Source organism: Pantherophis guttatus, chromosome 2 (assembly GCF_059756535.1).
Source record: "Pantherophis guttatus breed Tessera chromosome 2, ASM5975653v1, whole genome shotgun sequence".
Taxonomy (NCBI): Eukaryota; Metazoa; Chordata; class Lepidosauria; order Squamata; family Colubridae; genus Pantherophis; species Pantherophis guttatus.
This window is the reverse complement of record NC_142064.1, coordinates 47,330,209-47,350,922: the sequence shown is the minus strand read 5'-3', so window position 1 is coordinate 47,350,922 and position 20,714 is coordinate 47,330,209.

Below are 20,714 nucleotides of genomic sequence, written 5' to 3'. Positions count from 1 at the left end.
GATCCTCTCTTTAACAGATACATATACATGTTGCCCAAAGAAATCAACCTCTTTTCTTAAAAATTAAGTTAAAAATTTTCAACAAAGCAAATTGAACTTGGATTAACAGTTGAAAGTATACAGCGGTAAAATAATTAAAATATGTAACCTTGCCTATAATAAAATGTTTTGAATAAGAAGAACTCTACTAAAAGATAAATACTTTTTTAAAAAAGTCTAGTCTGGAAAAGTTAACCATACAATCTCCTGGGCAGAACAGTCTTGCTGTCTTGAAGTAAAAGAGAATAAAGTTTCTCAGACTTTCTATTCAAGTGTATAATCCTAAGAACTCTTATAAGATCAATTTTATGGTGCAATATCCAATTTGGAGGTTACAGTATATAAGAAAATGGGAATTTTGTTGGAAGAACAAAGAATATTTCTCCCTTCAGGCTGTTTACTAAGCTGCGGTACTGCCAAGGTTTAGCAGGAATTCCCATAACATGGATTGCTAGCAAGGTTGCAGTAGGAATGAGGACAGGATCCCAAATAGCTTCAATTAATTAAATCTTATGGGGAAACTACATAAGTCAATTAACTAATAACCTCTAACTTGCAACCACAAGCCAGTCCTTAGAGTTTAAGTCATATTGGTCCTGAAATTGACAACCTGTGTTCTTCTAGATGTTGTGAAACTATAATTAGTCATATCCTAGTTGGCGTAACCAATTATGAAGCATGCCAAGTTCTGTCATTCAGCATTAACTGTTTCTCCAACCTTCTTTAAATAAAGGTAGAATATAAACCTATCTGATATGATCCGATCCAAGTTAAGAATTCTCAGTAGAAGAGCAACTCACAACTCTGACTACCTATTGCAGTCGTAGGTCTTAAAATGCTCTTAGGCACATTTCATTTTGATGTAGCTAAATATAATAAAAGTTAATGGTATCATTAATCCATTTTCTCCTTCCTTGCTGGTAAAGAAGTAATCAAAGTTCTTTAGGTTCAACCAAAGAAAGAAAAATGCAAGACTTTTGCTTGCCATCCCAAGAAGAAATTAGTGTGCAAGTATATCAGTGTGAGGAATCAACTGGATCACTTTATTTGCGACCTATTTGGATTTGACAATTTCCCTGTATAGGTTGTCTCTGATACAATTTATAACAGAGACTGTCTATAATACTATACTATAAGAGAGGGTAAAAAGAAGACTCTTTCATGAGCTTTACCCTATGCTCATGTCACATGCTTTGTCATTCTCTGGAAAATGTATGTATGTATGTATGTATGTATGTATGTTTTTTGGTCCAACTACTATGACCAACCAGTTGTTTCTTTTCCCATTTCATTTATGCTCTTTCACATCAGATGGATCTTGTCTCACTGCCAGGACCCTAGTTAACAAGATTTTACATTGCTTTTTCTAACCACTAAACACTGTTGTCCTGAATAGTTCTGGTTTTAAATCCAGAAAAAATGTTTTGAATCAGTTTAAAAAAAATATTCACACTCAAATTTCTAATTACAAGTATTTGAACCAATCATCCTGCCTCTCCCCAGAGAAAGAAAATTAAAAAATATTTAGAAATTAGATATTCAAGAAATGCTGGCATTCGACTTTTGGCATTCATCTATGTAGTATTCAATAGTCACTTTGATATAAGTGCACTTGAAAAACTTATCTCTTAGAAACTTAATTTCATTTCTTTAGACATTCATTTGCAGACAATCTCTATGTTGAGTGTCCATGACACTGAAGTGAATGGGAGCAACTTCCAAACTAAAAGCTTGTTTCTCGCCAACTTGAGATATTGAAATAGGATTTCAGTAGTTGATAAATCTGAGTTTCAATTGTATTTGAATGTAACCTCAATCACACAGGCTGAAGTCTTCAACACAAAGACATCAATTTCTTACATGGCTTTAACTGAATATAATTTTGTGACATCTTAAATCCCTGTCCATTTATCTCCACCTCTATTGAACAATAGAATTTTCATGATAGTCTGGATAGGGGTCAAGTATAAGGCTGTTGGCTACATATAAAGTGTTGATTTCGAAAGTATTCATGCAGCCTGTTTTGACAATTTCTTGAGTCAAATCATTACCAAGTAAAAGTCCATACAAAGCAAAATAATGGATGTTTTTCTCAGCATGCCTAGCTTTTCCATTTAAATAATCAATGTATTCCTGCTGTGCCAAATGAAGCTAAGCATACACTTCTATATTTTACTATATCTTTAAAATGAAGGGAATCTGGAAGTGAGGCATAGAAGCCTAAACACATAACTGAAACTGATTTCTATGATGCTCAAAATGATTTAAAGAAAAACAAATTCAAACTTCCAAATACAGTAGACTCAAATGCTGCATTGTCCTTCAGACAAACGTGTAAATGCTTTAATGGAAACAGCTTGATTTTTTTTTTTACTCTAACATGTGTGTGCACAAACACTGAGTTATCTGCTGTATTTAATAGCTTATAATGAGCTTTGAGGAAATGTGGCTACTGACTATTGACTTGCTCCAATGAAGGTTGATTGATGTTTAAGTTGGTTTAATGAAGAGGAGGAAAAAACAATTGGAGATTTTGCCATTCCTGTTGGTTTGAAGAAGAAAGAACAGTGATGTCTTAAATAATTCCAAGCTCAGCATGCAGATTATAAAGAGATATAACAACCATATTGTATTTTTCCAGCATATTTTCCAAAGAAAACTAAATGAAGGAGATCCTATTTGGAGAAAATGGGAGGTGGGGGAGAAAACATTTGGGAAATGTTAATGGAAGGATTTGGAATCATTTCACTTATTTTAGTTAAAAGCTGTCCTCTGGATGCCCATTCCCATGATAACATGGTTTACAAATTTGTTGATTTTATACAATCACATTCCAGGATAAATAAGACAACCAGCAATATATTTAAAAAATAAACATTAAAACAAGTTAAATAGTAATGCAGGATCCAATCTGGGTCAATCACTGGGACCAGTGGGACCACCTTTTTTCATAGTGACCAACCCAGATTGGATCCTGAAACATTATCCTGGGAGACACACACACACACACACACACACACACACACACACATATACATATACATATACATATACATATACATATACATATACATATACATATACATATACATATATATATATATATATATATATATATATATATATATATATATATATATATATATATGATTCATATGCCGCCCTTCTCCAGAGACTCAGGGCGGCTTACAATGCGTTAAGCAATAGCCTTCATACGTTTGTATATTTATACAGAGTCAGTTTATTGCACCCACAAACTGGGTCCTCAATTTACCTACCTTAGAAAGGATGGAAGGCTGAGTCAACCTTGAGCCTGGTGAGATTTGAACTTACAATAATTGCAGACAGCTGGTGTTAATCACAATGCTATCAGTCTGCTGAGCCACCAGGCCCTTGCTAAAAATATGGAACGCTTCACGAATTTGCGTGTCATATTTGCCTTCATTTGTCTTAAGTGGTAATACTCATTGGATCTCTGTGAGTCCTAGAGACATAAGGTTATCACTAATCCACTAGGTCAGCAAAACCACAGTCTTTGCTTAGAAATTAAACAATAGCTGTGAATCTAGAAGAACACAAATCATGGACTTGGTCCTTGGAAAATTCAGATCTACTCAGAGTCAAAATAGGAACCACAGAGCTAAATGATTTCTGGTTAATCTCCATTTTTAAAAATTTCTTTAAGACCCCCTTCCCCCTGAATTCTCTCCAGATACTAAGACCTCATCCACATCTTCCCAAGATGGAAATGTATAGCTCAATTTCATTGACATATTCATTATACCTCAACCTCAACCCTTAAGGTAACACCCTTACAAGCAATTTAATGTAGATATTAAAAAGCCGCACTCAATAGCACTTCACTATACAGCAACCATGACTATCTTTCCCCCACCATCTCAAAATTCCTATTTAGAAAAGAGTATAATCAATACAAAACAAAACACTTCTAATTGTCAGAAGCAGACTATCAGGATGCCAAGTTCAATGGTATCAAAGACTACTGAGAGATCTGAAAGAACTGGGATTACCAGGGAAAGGTTACCCACCAGAGTAACTTTCTGAGCTTCAATTCTGCCTCAAAGATGTCCAATTAATGTTCTCCACAATATCCCTACTTTCTATACTTCATGTCATGGAAATCCTGGCTTTTGTTTTGTTTATTTTACAAATGAAGGACCAGGCAGCCTTGGAGTTCTGAAGAATAATGAAAAGATGCATAAAAAGCCTTCTTTCCACAAATTTCATTATTTCAAAAATATAATTTTTTAAAAAATAAAGTGAATTTGAAAGAAATTCTAATGACAACAAGGAAGCAAGGATCCTTAAATAATTAAATATTTAATCATCCATATAATAACAGCAGCACAAATAATTTTTGCACAAAATTGGAAGAGTAGTGACACACCGACAGAAGATAGAGTAATTAATAAGATTATGGAATGTGCAGAAATGGACAGACTTACAAAAGAATTACAAGATAAAGAGGAACACGATTATTATCTAGTATGGGAAAAGTGGTATACCTGGTTGAAAAATAGAAAAAGGAAAAAAGAATAGGGAGTAATTGGAGTTACAGAAACAGGAACATAAATCACTAACATAAATTAACAATGAATCATAAAGATAGATATATGAATAAGATCAAACAAGGAAGAGTCAAAACACAAATAAGAACATACATTACTGTTGTTTATTTGACAATATATATTTGACAAAATGTATATTTGAAATCTTTGTTTACATGTTTTGTTCTGTATGTTTTGTTGTCACTAGTTCTGTTTTGTTTGTACTTTTAAACAAATAAAAATTTATTTAATTAAAAAAATGGAAGCAAGGATCCTTTTTTACAAGGATCAAAAATAGTCAAAAATAGAAAACATATTTGGAAAAAGGATAGGAAAATGTAAGGGAAGGCTGTCACATGATTATGACATTAGCAGCTTTTGTTAACTTGAAATACTCTTTTTAATAACTTTGCAAATAACATATTAAGATCTCCCAGACCTTGCATATTATAAAACAGTGATTATCAAAGCTCAAATCTTATTAATATTCCTTTATTTCAATTTGATGGCTTTACATATTCTTCACAAGAGGAGTTTTGTAATCCGCATGGTCAGAAATAAGGACCGCTTCTTGAATCATTAAGGTTATCCCCACCTGCCTCCTGTACATGCAACAACCTGAGCCTGGTGAAATATAGGATTGCATTATTGATTCAAAAAAAGAGGCTCCAACACATTGTGAAATGCCTCTTCAAAGAATTTGCACAACCCTATTGAACACTATTTTAATTTTCTCTTCCCAACACTTTACCGTAGAAAGCTTAAATCTTATAATCCTGTGATCATTATTTTTCAAAAGAAACAACACTCCAGAGAATGTTGTTATCAGAAAACAGCTAGGAAAAATGAAGTAAGGTGAGTGTCACAGAATCAGGGCTTACAAATCTACTTGCTCCTTTCCATAAATATATGCTGATCAAAATATATCTAAAATCTTTAAAACCAACATGTATAGTTGAAATTGATTAGTGGCGAGACACTATGTAAAATCTATACTTAGTGAACTGAAACAGCCTGTCTCAAATGTCTGGTTCAAAAAGAAGCTTTGATTTTATTGATTTTTTTAAAAAAAGAAAACAGTCCAGGATTGATGTTCTGGTATGATGATTGACACTTTTATTTGAAATACTCCATTGTACATAAGAAAGGACTGGTAGCATAATAGTAACATCACAGAGCATGATTGTCTATTTTTAAATGTTTGTATAGGAACAGTAAACAGAGAAGTAAAGAACAGTAATGGTAATTCACTAACAATTAAATGGTAATTCACTTACCATTAAAAATGTCTTTTATGTGTTTTAGTTTCTGCAGGAGGCATCAAAATCAGCAAGATGGTGAATGGAACATCTCAGTGCATGGCCTCTCTCTTTATAAGTGCACTGATGTCATATATATGATCAAAAGGAACATCCGTCAACTTGCCAATTTTGACCCAACTCCAGCTCCCAGGTTGGTGCTGCTTGGATGCAAGAAAAAGCAAAGGTAGCAGTTTTGAAATTGTCATGGTGAAAAAAAAAGTGAATTTGAAAGAAATTCTAATGACAACGAGGAAGCAAAACAAGCCTTTTTTACAAAGATCGAAAATAGTCAAAAATCGAAAACCTATTTGGGAATAAGGATAGAAAAACATAAGGGAAGGATGTTACATGATTATGACATTAGCAGCTTTTGTTAACTTGAAATACTCTTTTTAATAACTTTGCAAATAACATATTAAGATCTCCCAGAAAAAACATAAAACATAAAATTTCATTTTTGAAATTGTCATGGTAAAAACAATCATTGCAAAAACCAAGAAACTGGAGAGAATACAAACAATTTTTTAATTAATCCTATTCATTGGTTTCTTGTACTCAAAATGTCCATATGGTTGCATAGGTCTTATACAGAATGTTGATTAAAGGCAAACCGATTATGTGTATACACGAGCAGAAGATCCCAAATAGAATCACAGAAAGAATTGCTTTATAGCAAAGGATCTAGTTAAAATTATCATACTTTGCACACTTTATACAATATCCTAGTTCTCTGGATAAATCTATAGTACTGGGAAAGTGGAAGGAAAGAGAAGAGGATGACCAATATCTAGGTGAACGGACTTAATTATATCAGTGACGACTGGGCATGGGCACCACTTTCTACTTCATGTACGTAATCAAATACAACTAATGTATATCATCAAATATAACTCACTCTGTATATACTAATGATAGTTTTCGAGTTTGGACCATTCAAGTTACTGAAGCTCTATTACTCTTGAGCACAGACTTCTGAAAAATAAAGCTACTGTTACATGTATACATGTTTTAATGTGTGATTTTACCAATAATATTCCCTTAATATAGTTTATAGATACTTTTTCTTAAGGGATACTTTTGTGTTAAGGGATACTTAAAAAGAAGGCTATTTTTAAGATGGAAGTTGGGTCAAAAGAAGATTTGGGTTCATGAGTTATCTTTAATTTCTGTGTGTTTGTGTGTGTGTGTGTGTGTGAGAGAGAGAGAGAGAGAGAGAGAGTGAGAGAGAGAGGGAGAGAGAGAGAGAGGGAGAGAGAGAGAGAGAGCGCACATGTGTGCATGCAAAAGTATTTACTCCAGGATTAATTGATTGATTGATCTTTCCTTCTTTCCTTTTTCCTTCTTTCTTTCTTTCTCATTTCCAGCATTTTTAAAAAGGAAGTGAGACTTTCTTGAGTTATTGCCTGTCATACATCTGTGATTAACTTTCAGAAGTACATATATTTGAAAGTAGCAGGCAAGTAGATCAGACTACATTTTTAAGCAATTGAAAAAGAAATCAGAAATATTCGAATCATTTATCTATTGGTTATGCACACCTAATATGCACTTTTGAAACAAAACTGGAGAGTAAGCAAATCACTGGATATCCTACCAAGATGCCAATACATTTCTTGGAGTAATTTAAAATGTTGGATGTAATCTACAGTGTAAAACTCAATAGTTTGATAGTAAGGTTTTTTGTGGAATCACCTACTTCAACTAAACCTGTCCTATATGAACATCACAGGCAATAAGAAAATCTTGAAATTTCCCCTTTCTGGATAATTAAAGATATGATGATTAAGAGATGTTTTCTGTCAAGGTCTCCTCGCTTTGGGATAATCTTTCTGAGAGGTAAGATTCACTTCAACTCTTTTGACCTTCAAGTAGCAAGATAAAGTAGAACTCTTTTTGGATGACTTTTATAATTAGGAAGAAAATGCCACAAGGATGCTATATGCTATTTTGCTTTGGAGGGTTCATTGCTATTGATTTTATTATTATGGCATTTGTGGTTGTATATTTGAATGTGTTATCTTTTTCTACCACCAAATGTCATGGTGACTGTGGCAGAGTAAAAATGAAATAAATAAATATTCATAGTGAATATTTATGTGAACTATGTAAATAGTTACTGAAGACCAGCACATTTCAATTTGTCTGATTTTTTTTTTTTGAGACAAAGCTTGCAATGCAAAAATGCATCTGCTTGCTGAGATACCATTTAGCGTTTCCAAGACAAGGATTGCTTGAACAGATGCTTATCAATATTCTGACCTGCACTTGTATTGCAACCAAATCCAAATGTCTTCATAATCTTATTTGTATTTTACAATTTCTTTCTTTTTCATTTCTTTTTCATTTTCTTTTTAACATTTTGTTAATTCTCCTCTCTATCTAAAATCCATACATCTTTCTTTTTTTTTTTTTGGACAAGTGATGAATACTAGGATTCATTACTTTGTTGCTTACATGTTGACAAATGAATCAGTTATTCATTGCAATTTCTACATCATTCTATGTCATTAAAATCTTCTAAAGTGTGTGTGCATTTCAATAATACTTTCCTTCACATGGAATTTGAATAAACAGTACTTCTATATTTTCCATAAATATTATCAATATTACCATTATTAGAAATTTTCTTCAATATATGTCATTTTATACACTAAGGTTTTTAAATGAAGGAAATGCAGCACAATACCCAGAACTATGATAACAGAACAATAACTCCTTTAGTTTACATATTTGTTTATGAAGAATGGATTAGGATGCAACAGATAAATATTATTATTTGTTCCTTCTTTATAAATAAAGTCTGCCTCACCCTCCATCAATGTTTCTAGTAGCTGAGGATCCCCTTTGCAAGAATTAAGAAACAAGCCAAAGATAACGTCATGCTAAACCACCCAGAGTCACCTTGTAAGGCAGATAGGCAGCATAAAAAATAAGTAAAAATAAGGCCCAGCTGAACAAATACAGTAACTGAAACACTGTTTGATTTCTGCAAATAAATTGACCAGAAATGAAGTCAAGTTAAGTAATTTCTGTCCAGATGTAAGTCCCTTTCTCTGTTTGAGGCACAATAATGTACTTGAGTGGTCAATTCTTCTGCTTCTCTACCTCAAAACATGTCCTAACTCTGTTTCTTTGACTTCCCTGATATTGGATGCACCTTCCTACCAGGTGGGAGGGAGGGAGGGAGGGAGGGAGGGAGGGAGGGAAGGAAGGAAGGAAGGAAGGAAGGAAGGAAGGAAGGAAGGAAGGAAGGAAGGAAGGAAGGAAGTCATTTCATGTTTCATCAATGAATGTATAAGAAAAAGTTTAGCTGTTCATGTTTCCATTGTTGAACATGTAAAAACAATAGTATTGGAAGGCAACAACCAATGTGAGAGAAAGAGAATGAGAGAGCAGAGAGAAGGAGACCGTCTTGCCACAGAGCACAGTAGCTAGGTGAAGCCACAATTTGACTGCAGTGAAAAGAAGCAGAGCAGGCAACTGGAGAACACTTCTTGTGGTGACAAAAATACTTCTTCTGTTTCGTATCTAGCAGAAGAAGTTGAATAGAAGTAGCTTTAGTGTCTTGAAGAATGGACACAAAAGCCCAAATTATGTCCTCCCCTGAAATAATAGTCTGTGGACTATTGTGGACTTACTATGACTTAGATCATAGTGAGCTGATTGTGAGAATTAACCTATGGTATCCAGAAAATATAAGAACAACGTGATCAGACCATTATAAATTATAAACCTGTTTTAAGATTTTCTTTTACTTTAAAAATTAACTTCAGCTTCTCATATGAATATTTTCACATATTTCATTCAATTTGAATGTGAGAGTAACTCAGAATAAAATCTTCTTCCATGCTCATTTGTCAGAACTCATCACAATGTCAAAAGTCCAAAAGCATTCTGATTTTAAACATTTGTATTAGAATAAATTTGCATTATATCTTCTACTATCACCATAAAATATCTTATAACCCTCTCACACATATAAGCAATTCTAAATATAATGTACTTCTCTTTCACATATACAAATAGCAAACCTTAACAGAGTTAAGCAACAGCAATGTTTTTCAAAAGTGGCAATCCAAAAAAGCAAAATAAAACAACCCCCCCCCAAAAAATCATCCTGTTTCCATCAGGACCTACAATCCTACAAAGAGCTGCAATTAATCAAACAAGAGAAAAGAAGATAAACAAGTTCTCAAAAAACATGATGGGCTTTTGCTGCCCCCTTAAGACAAGTAAATATAAATAATTGTAAGCACACTATAAGTGCCTGATCACGTTTTCTCTAAAAGGCTTTTTTCAACTGAACTGTCACAGGATGATGATAATAATGGATTTGTTTAGTAGAACTTTGAATAACAATAAATCTTGATTTTTCATGGCATCTCTTATAATATCAATGAAACAAGCAGAGATTGTTCAGTCAATTCATGTTAAAGCATTTAGAAAAACAAACTTATACTCTCGAAGCAAAATAAATGATAGATGATAGAAATAGATAAAGAGATCGACAGACAAATAGATTGAGAATAGATTGAGAATTTCCAATCAGAGTAATTAGCAGTGAGACAAAAAACTGAGTGTCCCCCCTCCCAATGCATTGTATTATGATACATTGCATAAAGATTTAGTCGTCTGTGAAATGATAATTGAAAAAGCATACGAGGGATGAGTTATTATCATCACTTTCTGTTCTGTTAACCTTTGAAAGGAGACCTGATTAATGGATGGTCATTGACTTCACTCTTTAAATCACATTTAAGTTTTTTGATATTAGGATATTAATACTCAAGCTCCCCTTTGCAACTTTCAGCATATTATTGATCCACTGTATCATTGTTTGTCATTGCTATTTTAAGTTGCCAATTTTCATTGGCAGCACTGAGTACTGTTTGAATATGTGATTCCTTCTGGCAATGAAATATGTGTCATAGAGATCAGAATCATTGGCACTTTGTATGAATTATGTCAGAAGTTGTCTTACACCTCTTCACTTGATAGCTCAGGAAAATGGCTAAAGTGGCAGTTGAAAACATATTTGAGCCATTATGAGCACTGCTATAATTTAGAAAAATGTTAGGCTTGCTTCACATTTGTTCTGAAATTTTTAAACAAGGACACATGTTGTCCTGACAGATACCCTGTTTTATACACTTTTCTCATGTGTGTATGTGTATGTGTATGTGTGTGTGTGTGTGTGTGTGTGTGTGTGTGTATGTATATATCAAATTTATATTTTGCTGATAAAGAAATAAAGGGAGACTAGTATAGATCTATTTCAAGCTATTTAGCTCTCATCAGCTAGCCATACCCTTACTTGGATTCAAACTTAGGCTGCCGGCATGTTAGGCAGTTGTATTAACCTCTGAGGCACAAGTTCTCCTCTCTTCATCGGCTTGAGCCAGGGGAGAGATTAAGTGTTTTTCTGTCGAGACACTTGGTCTACCCCAGCATGTGGGAGGGAGCATACAACTGCCTAACATGCAGGCAGCCCAAGTTTGAATCCAAGTAAGGGTATGGCTAGCTGATGAGAGCTAAATAGCTTGAAATAGATCTGTACTAGTCTCCCTTTATTTCTTTATCAGCAAAATATAAATTTGGTATAAAATGGTTTGTCGTGAATGCGACTGCTTGAGGGCTCCTGGATTGGAGCTGAAAGGCAAAAGGGATGCAGTATGCTCCCTCCCACATGCTGGGGTAGACCAGGTGTCTCGATAGAAAAAAAACACACACACACACGTGTGTGTGTGTGTGTGTGTGTGTTTTCTATCGAGACATTTCATTTATATTCTGCCTTTTGGGTTACAATACTACTCAAGGGAGCTTACATCAATAAATCAAAATACATATATACATACGTACATACAAATATAGCCCTAATCCTAATGCAAAAATAGCCCTAATGCTTAGGGATAAGTTATATAGTATGCAAAAAAGAACTACAAAGAACTAAAAGAAAGAAATGAAAAGCAGAAGATAAAGAAAAAAAAATGGAATTAAATCGAGTTTATAGCAATGCTGTGTATTGTACATTCTCATGCCTTTCTATGTAAACTAACCTTGCTTCAATCATGTTTTGTATCTTTTCATATTTGAACTTCTCACCCATCTTTTTCTGAAGACTCCAGCTCCTTCTTACTATGACTTGCTTATTCTTCTCCTTCCTCTCAACCTAATCACTCTTGCTTTATGTATTTGTTTGGCAATTCCGTCTTCATCCATCCTCTTTATATGACACAATGACCTCTTTATCAAAGCACTTCAGTGTACTTCCTTCATACCAGTCACTCACTTTAGTATTTGGTTGGCATTCATTTGCAGCTCGTATATTGTATATTTTACCCTTTTGAAAAACAGAACAATACACTGACAAATAAAACTCACAGCTTTATTCTAAAAAAAGGTTTGTTCTGCCCTATAGTTCTAATATTTACTGATATATCCTGTGCTCAACATTACTTTTTATACCGCAAGTTACCAACAACGATGTCGTATTAGTCCTTGATATTTAGAATAGAAAAGCAACATATAAAACTGTAATTTGTAATTTGTGCCAATTGAGCTCCTATTAACTCTTCAGGTGTTTTCTGTCATATATCAATGTACCAAAAATCAGGTTCCATAAGTAACATATTGTATAAATCACTTTAAATGTTTGAATTGATTGCCATTTTCTTTTATACACTTCCTAAATTATTCCATGCATTACCTTTGAAAATTCCTAATACAGTGGCATTTTTATTGGAAAAACAAAATATAAGATAATTGACTTATGGGGCTTGACTGTTGGTACATCCTGTATATCTCTTATTGGCTTGATGTTTAAATGATTTTATTAATAGCAGACATAAAATTAGCATTTTATTTGCATTACTTGATCTTCAAGTCTATTTTTGTTCTTCAAGTATAGTATTGTTAAGAAATCATCATAACACAAGCAGATTGTCACATTATAAGGCAATTTGTGGATGGGAGAAACCGTTGTTTCAGGGTATTTCCATAACAGCTGTTCCCACTGTCCAATTCCTTGAAAAACATTTATAAATGAACCAATGGGACATTTACTTCAGTTAATTCAGGAACAGAATTAGCAATGCTACCCTGGACTTTTAAAGACCTTTCAATAAAGTGAAGTGAAGTGAAAAGTGAAGTGAAAGTGAACAAAGTTACACTTAAAATGTAATTCCACCACCTCTGTTCAAAAATGGTATAGAAGAAAATCACCCAAATGCTTTGCATGCAATTAGTATTCAGCTGAAGAGACAAGAGGGTCTTTTTGAAATATATCTCTTACTCACTCACTCCTGAGAGGGAGTTCCAAAACCATCAAGTTAGCATTCGTACCAAAAGATCTACTCACCTGGCAATTTGCTAACTTTAAGGATAGGTAAATTCTGCTAAGTTTTATTAGCTGGTTCTCTTTTTTTCCTCTGCCTTAGTTTCCTTCCTCACTTTCTTCTAATTCCCTTTTATTCTAACCATTTAAACATAATTTTATTCTAATTTTACATCAGTTCATACTTCATTGATTTCTTTAAAAAAAAAAAGAATATGTATTTATCAATCCATTAATATTCATGGATAGAATAATAGTTTAATATATAAACTGTGGAAATGTCAGTCCTCTGTAACCATGTTTATTTGCTTGCAGACATTTCATTAATCATTTAGATAATGTCATCATTGCTAATGTGTATGGGGTTTGCTCTCTATTTAGATACATTATCTTGCCCTGCCATTGGTGGATATATGGTTTTCTCCTAGATAGTTCCTTGATTAGAGTATTTTTTCCTACTTGATCATTTGTCTGGTATTTATCCCTGCTCCTCCAGAGTGAAGGCTGTGTTCTGGTCTTTTTGTTTTCTTCTTAGCCTCTTTATTGTTCCTTTTGAATGGTATGTATATGTGGTTTATCTCTATGTGTCTATTGATAGCTGATTTGTCTGAATGCCAAGCTTCTAGGAATTCCCTGGCATTTTTTAGACTTTACTTGGTCTACAATATTTCCAGTTTCCAAGATGAAACAGTGGTTTCAACCATGATTGAAAGATTACTTATATTATTACTTATACATCAAATTTTCATTGAAATGTAAGTCAGACTAATTTCTGATTTATCTCTTTTAAGCCAAAAAAGATGAGCTTTCAATAAAATACTTCCAAGGACACAGCCATAACCTGTAATGATGTGCATACAGTTCCCTGAAGGACAAATATAATCTTCTGGGAAATGAGAGAGTTAAATTAAAAAATGATATTGTGAGAAGATGAAAACTTCCCCTCTCAACACTGTTTGCTTGCTCTGCATGAAGATTTACACCTTTTACGGTCATTTTGGATGCTGGGATAGGCAGGAAATCTTGCTTTACTTTTAATTATGGATTTACCAGCATATAGTGCCTTCATTTTAAATAGTTGTCATGTGTACTGCAAAAAGATCATTCTACTTATGCTGTTGTTTTCATGGCAATGCCATGGAATGTCAGTAATATACAACTGAATCAGATTATATAAGCTTAAAGTAGACCACTAATCTTTTTTTAACCTTCAGTAAGGTGTATTTTAGACAACATGTATATTATGGTATCTCACCATAAGCTTAAGCAAAGTGAAGAGATAGATATTTTTCCCCTCACACACACTCTAACAGGCTTTTTTCAATCAAGTGGATTTTTTTTTTACCTTTTGTTCCTTGGAGATAAAATATAGCAAATCTATGGAAAGAGTAACAACGTTAGAAAAGCACTTGATGTGAGATCAGAATCAGGTCTACTGTTTAATAATATAATGTATCATCCAGCTTATTTTATATCATTGGCTTGAAAGCCTTAGGCTATTTTTTTCCCATATGTCATCTCCATTCTTGCCCTCCATTCTAAGCTTCTATTTCCCCTTATCCTGTCATTTGCAGTATTTCTCTCTTTTAAGCCATGCAATAGGACCTCAGCCAAATGTGATTCTCTGATTATTTTTTATGAAGGAAAAATAAATCAGTCACAAGCAACACACATTTATGCTATACATTTGTTTAGGGTTTTTTGTTTTTTGTTTCATGTTGCAAGTTCTGTTTTCAGTATTATTTTTCCCACTTGTTTTGCATTTTCTCATTAAGCAACAGATTGATTCATTATATTAGCCATCAGGATAAAAACAAAAGGCAAAAGTTGGTCATACAGTAGTTGGGTTTTTAATATGTCTTTGCTGAATAATTGTAGCTTTGGTGCTTTGTGGCAGTGTACCTACGCTAAATTTCTCACATAAAGGTGAGAAAAGGTTTCCCTCGCACATATGTGCTAGTTGTTCCTGACTCTAGGGGGCGATGCTCATCTCTATTTCGAAAGTCAAAGAGCCAGTGCTGTCTGAAGATGTCTCCGTGATCATGTGGCCAGCATGACTATATGCCAAAGGCACACGGAACACTGTTACTTTCTCACCAAAGGTGGTCCCTATTTTTCTACTTGCATTTTTTACGTGCTTTCAAACTGCTAGGTTGGCAGAAGCTGGGATAAGTAATGGGAGCTCACCCCGTTACACGCCACTAGGGATTCGAACCGCTGAACTGATGACCTTTCGATCAACAAGATCAGCGTCTTAGCCACTGAGCCACCGCGTCCCTTAAATTTCTCACATATTAAGTGGCAAATAGAAAGATTCATTCATTTCAAGGCCTACACTAGATTTTGGGCAGCATATTGAGGACAACATTCATCTCTAAAAGATAGGAACACTGGAGAACATTTTGGTATAAGAACAGGAATTTCAAGAGGTGGAAGGGGGGTTGCTTTGCAATTTGCTAATCAAGAAAACTCAGATCAAAATATTCTGTAGAGAAATCACAACAATAAATCAGCCTTCCCAGATAAACCAGACAAGAAACACTAGACTAGATGAACCAATTTAACTTTATTGCAAGATTATATTATGAATTTTCCAAGTTTGAAGGTATAGATTTTAATTATGTGATCCATTAGGGTGACTCCTTCTTAAGTTTCTTTCCATTACCATTAAACCACTGGGGGACTCTAACTCTCTTGTTGATTGTTTCCTATCAACAAGAGTATCTCCTCCCGTCTTTCTCCAAATCTCCCTTCCCTGCCCATACATCCCATTACATGAACAGACCAAAAGCCCCATGAAATGGACATTCAAATAAGTTGGAAGTAACATTCATATAGATTTTAAAGCTCTTTTTGAAGCCCCCTTCCAATCACCATTGTTGAAAACTGTTTGCAGTTCCAATGTTGGTGTAAAACCATAAAACAGGCATAAAATATATTAGTAGCTGTGTAGGCCATAAGAAAAAAACCCCAAAATCCACAGAAGTAACCCCTTTATTAAGTTTTGTGAAAACACTGCATAGGATTTCGGGCTTACAAAAACATTATACAAGATAGTTAGATGGCAGAAAAGTAAAGGGAAGGGAAAGTAAGGAAAAATGTGTATTATAAATATATAAATATTTTAAAAAATAAAATAATAAAATAAAATAAAATAAAATAAAATAAAATAAAATAATAAAATAAAATAAAATAAAATAAAATAAAATAAAATAAAATAAAAAAATAAAATAAAATAAAATAAAATAAAATAAAATAAAATAAAATAAAATAAAATAAGTGATTGATTCCCAAGATAAAAATGGTTAAGGAACAACCAAACTGTTTTTGTTTTTTTGAGAAAATGTGAAGCTTCCAAGTCTTCTTTATTTTACAATTGGCAATTGATTTCCTTTTTTATGTTTCCAGAATTTTACCTGGTAATCATTAGACGCCTGCTAGGAATTTAGGTTCTCAACATCTGAAAGCAAATGTGGAAAATAATAATCAAACAGTGACTTCATTTTTTTTATTATTATTATTCCCTTCTCTGGTTCTGAATGAAATATCATCAAGCTTAAGTCAGTTTATATTTGTAACAATCAATAGGAGAACAAACTTCACTGCCTTCAAGAAATACATTGTTCAGATTTCAAAGCATGTATTTTAGTCTCAATGTAGTTATACTTTTCTCCCCTCATTTGCATGTTTTAATTTTCTTTCCTAGGTGAAAACTCAAAAGAATAATTTCTTGAAGCTTATTTTTCTTTAATTTCTGCTTTTGTATGCCATCAGGTTGTTAAACATTTTCCTCATATTTCAGTCTGAATCCTCATTTGAAATAAAGACATAATCAAAGCTCTGCATGTTTTTATAAGATGCATTTGACAAGCTAGTTTATTTTCTGCATGTTCCTGATGTGTATTACTTGGTGGTATTAATTTGCAGAATTTTCTCTTTCTATAAATGTTGACACAGGGAGATTGGAAACCTGTTTTAATCAACCTTTTCATTGTTTCTCAGTTTTTCAGTTATTGGAACAGCCATGAAAGAAATGAATTATATTTTGGTTATTTGATATTGCACTAGTCCTCTCCTACATATAATCTATTCCCATTATCAACATCAGCATCATCAATATCAACATCACCTTCTACCAGTAACTGAAACCGTATGAGATTTATACAAATGATAACAAACCTGTCATACTTCTCTTTTGGCACCCTTTTGTTTCTTTAAAAAAACAAAAAGAAAACAAACTTATTCAAGTTTTACCTGACATTCTAATACAAAGCATCATCTTTTTCTCTTCTTTACCCTAAAGTATACAGATAATTCACACTGTACTTAATTCAGTAAATTAAATACGATTATATCAGTGTGATTTTGTGATGATACCAACTTAATGGTGTGACATTTTAAAGACATTGAAAGTTTCACATCTTCATTCACATGACTTCTTGCTTCATTAATTACTGGAGTGCAGGAACTGATGATACTCTCCTTTCATTCCCAGCCTAGAACAAATTTACCCTATTCCTGTGTTTTCCAAATCTTAGCCATCCTAAGCACTTTAGAGCAAATGGTCTGTGGCACTTCAGTATGTTCTAATAGTAGCTCCAGCTGTGAATTGGTGTGGTACTTAGCATGCCCACTCCCCCCAACAGCTGATCTCTACCCCATGCAGCCCTTTCAACCCTGTATAGACTACTGCGATAAAACATAATATGCAGATAAAGTAAAAATAACAACATCTTGGAGCCACTGTCAAAAGTACCATGCCAACATATTCTACAACACTCCATTGCCTGGGAAAAAATTTCAATCTTCACAGTCTTCTGGATAATCAGCAAGTTTTGGACCATCTGAATCTCTAGAGCAAAGACAGTTGCATAAGACAGCTCTAATGAGAGACACATCAATGAGTCCAACAATGGCCCAGTAAGTCAATGAACTATCCTAAACCAAAGAAGCCAATAGTCAATTCAATCCTTGCATATTCCAATGGGATGAAGTATCCACAGTACCGTAAAGCTTCCTTTCCCTTCATTTTGAAAACATTTTTGTTTTAAAACAAAGCTTCAGAACACTGTTACTTTGTTTCTGTGAAGCTAAACTCTCAATTCTTTCATGCAACAAAGGTTTCATGTTCTTCAACTGGAAGGCAGAAATGAAAGAACTACCTGTTCTGTTGTATCAGGACAAGGATGATCCCCTGAGTAGTTAAAATAATAAAAAGAAAACAAGGATGCTTTAGTATTAAGAGACATAATGCAGGAAAGGATGGTGGTGCCAAGATCCAAGCAGGAAAGTAAAGGAATTATATTGGAAATGGTGGAGTGGGAACTATCCTTAAATGGTAAAGCCAGACATCGATAGTCTGATACACATAGCAGCCAGACAGCAAAGCCTGCCTTCCTTGCATGGATGACAGAACAAAGAAACAACCAGTTACCAGCCATTGTGGTGGTTGCACGCAATAAACCAAAGGTCCCATTTGCTCCTATTGCCTACCCTCTCAATCTGAACTACAATTTGACCGCCTTTTCAGCATGACAGCTAAAAAACCCAGGCTGCACTGCCAAATTTCCCTTAGGTTGCATCCTCTTTCCCTCAAGAATATCATCTTCTCCAAAGCTACTCCTACTTACCGTTTAGCTATTTCCTCATCATTGTGGGCCCTGCAATAGCAACAACAAAGGATTGTTCAAACTCTTTTGCAGATATTAATCTTCTAATAACATTTAAATTTGCAATGCTTTCCTGACAAAACTCAATATTAAAAAATTATAACAACTTTTCAGCTAGAGCCCAAAATTTAGATATATTTTCTATCCCAGATTTATACTGTGTTAACCATGAGCCCTTGAAATAATCCTAAAGAATTATATCAAGTTTAGAAATAATAAATTAGGCACTATGTACAAGACTCAGTAAGACTTAATGTTTTTTCCTTCTACAACATTTGGTAGTGATTTGAAATCTACAACATGAATTGAATGAGTTTTCTTTAAGAAAACAGAAAAGCAGAATATCAATGTTGACCATTAAAAAGAAAGATGAAGTAATGTATGATGTACAATAAGTAAAATGCAGCCTGGTAAAGTAAAGAAGTGGAAATTAATCTATTATTGTTAATTTTTCTCATGCAATTATTCAACCTCTCAGCTTTTCTATAGTCATGGATGGATTCTACATTTTCTTTGATATATACTTTACTGATTTGCTATTCATTACTGAATGGAGGCTAATTGATATTGATTTTTCTGCCTTGCTTATTATCTGGTCTAGAAGGAAGTGGGTTTGAAGATAGTGTGTTTTAGAGAGAGGTGTGGTGCTAAAGGCAAAATCAATATACCTAGGAAAAGCTGAAGAAGTGGTTATATCTTGTGGCTTATAGTTCGAAGAGAGATGCACTTTAGGGACATATCTAAAAAGTCTCATCAAATGAAATTTGAAAAACTCTTCTTTGGGCAGAAGTAGTGTAATCCAAATCCATTTCCAAAACCTAAAAAACATTGGTTTGTAGAATATATTTTTGTTCCTAAAATGTACAGGAGTATGAAAAAGAAATAAAAAAGAAAACAGAATCATTGGTCTATCTATTTGGTAAAAATCTGTTATTCAGACAGTGTAATGCACTTTATATGCATTATTTCAGGTATGTTAATTATAATATTAATGATGGTCAAGGTATTCAAGGGTTAGAATCATTTAGTTGGAGGGGCTATTTAGGCCACTGATTCAAATTCATGGCTTAATACCAATATCTAAATTAAATCTCTAAATATAATTATGGAATGGAATCATAGTGTTAAAGGCTTTTGGTGCTATGCTATGAGCTACTTCAGTAAAACAGTTATACATTGAATCCAAGAAATAGTTTTTAGAATGACTTAAAAGTGGGGCCTTCTTTCTTAAATAATGTTGTGACTATAGATATTCAATTAACAAATGGCAAAAAGTATATGTTAATTTATATTCATACAACTTTCGTATTACTAGAATTTAAATTTTATAGACGGCAATCAAATAATTTTTAAATCCAATTTATTTCAAATAAATTCTTCAGTTAGTTTCAGTTAGTTACTCCCCAACTCATCCCAACATTTTTCTTCGATTTATTTTCACTAGTTAACTTCCCACCAAAATCTGAACCCTGAATCAATTACTGATTTCTAGTCATCAAAATAGCTTTTTTTTTTTTTGGTTATACCCCATTTTAGCAGCCTGACCCCAAATTTACCTCCTTTGCAATATGCCAACATATTTAGAGCATGGGGGGGGGGGGTTTGATGGTAAAGTTAAACATATATCACAAAAGGTATGATGAATAATATTTAAAGGAAATTTTGCCATGAGGTCCTTGTACTGAGGTAATAACAAAAATGTAAATACTTTCACATGTTCTCAGGAAAAAAAAAATACATATATATTCTCTGAGAAATCTAAATTCAAAGGATTAAAAAGGAGTAAGGGGGGAATTGTAACAAA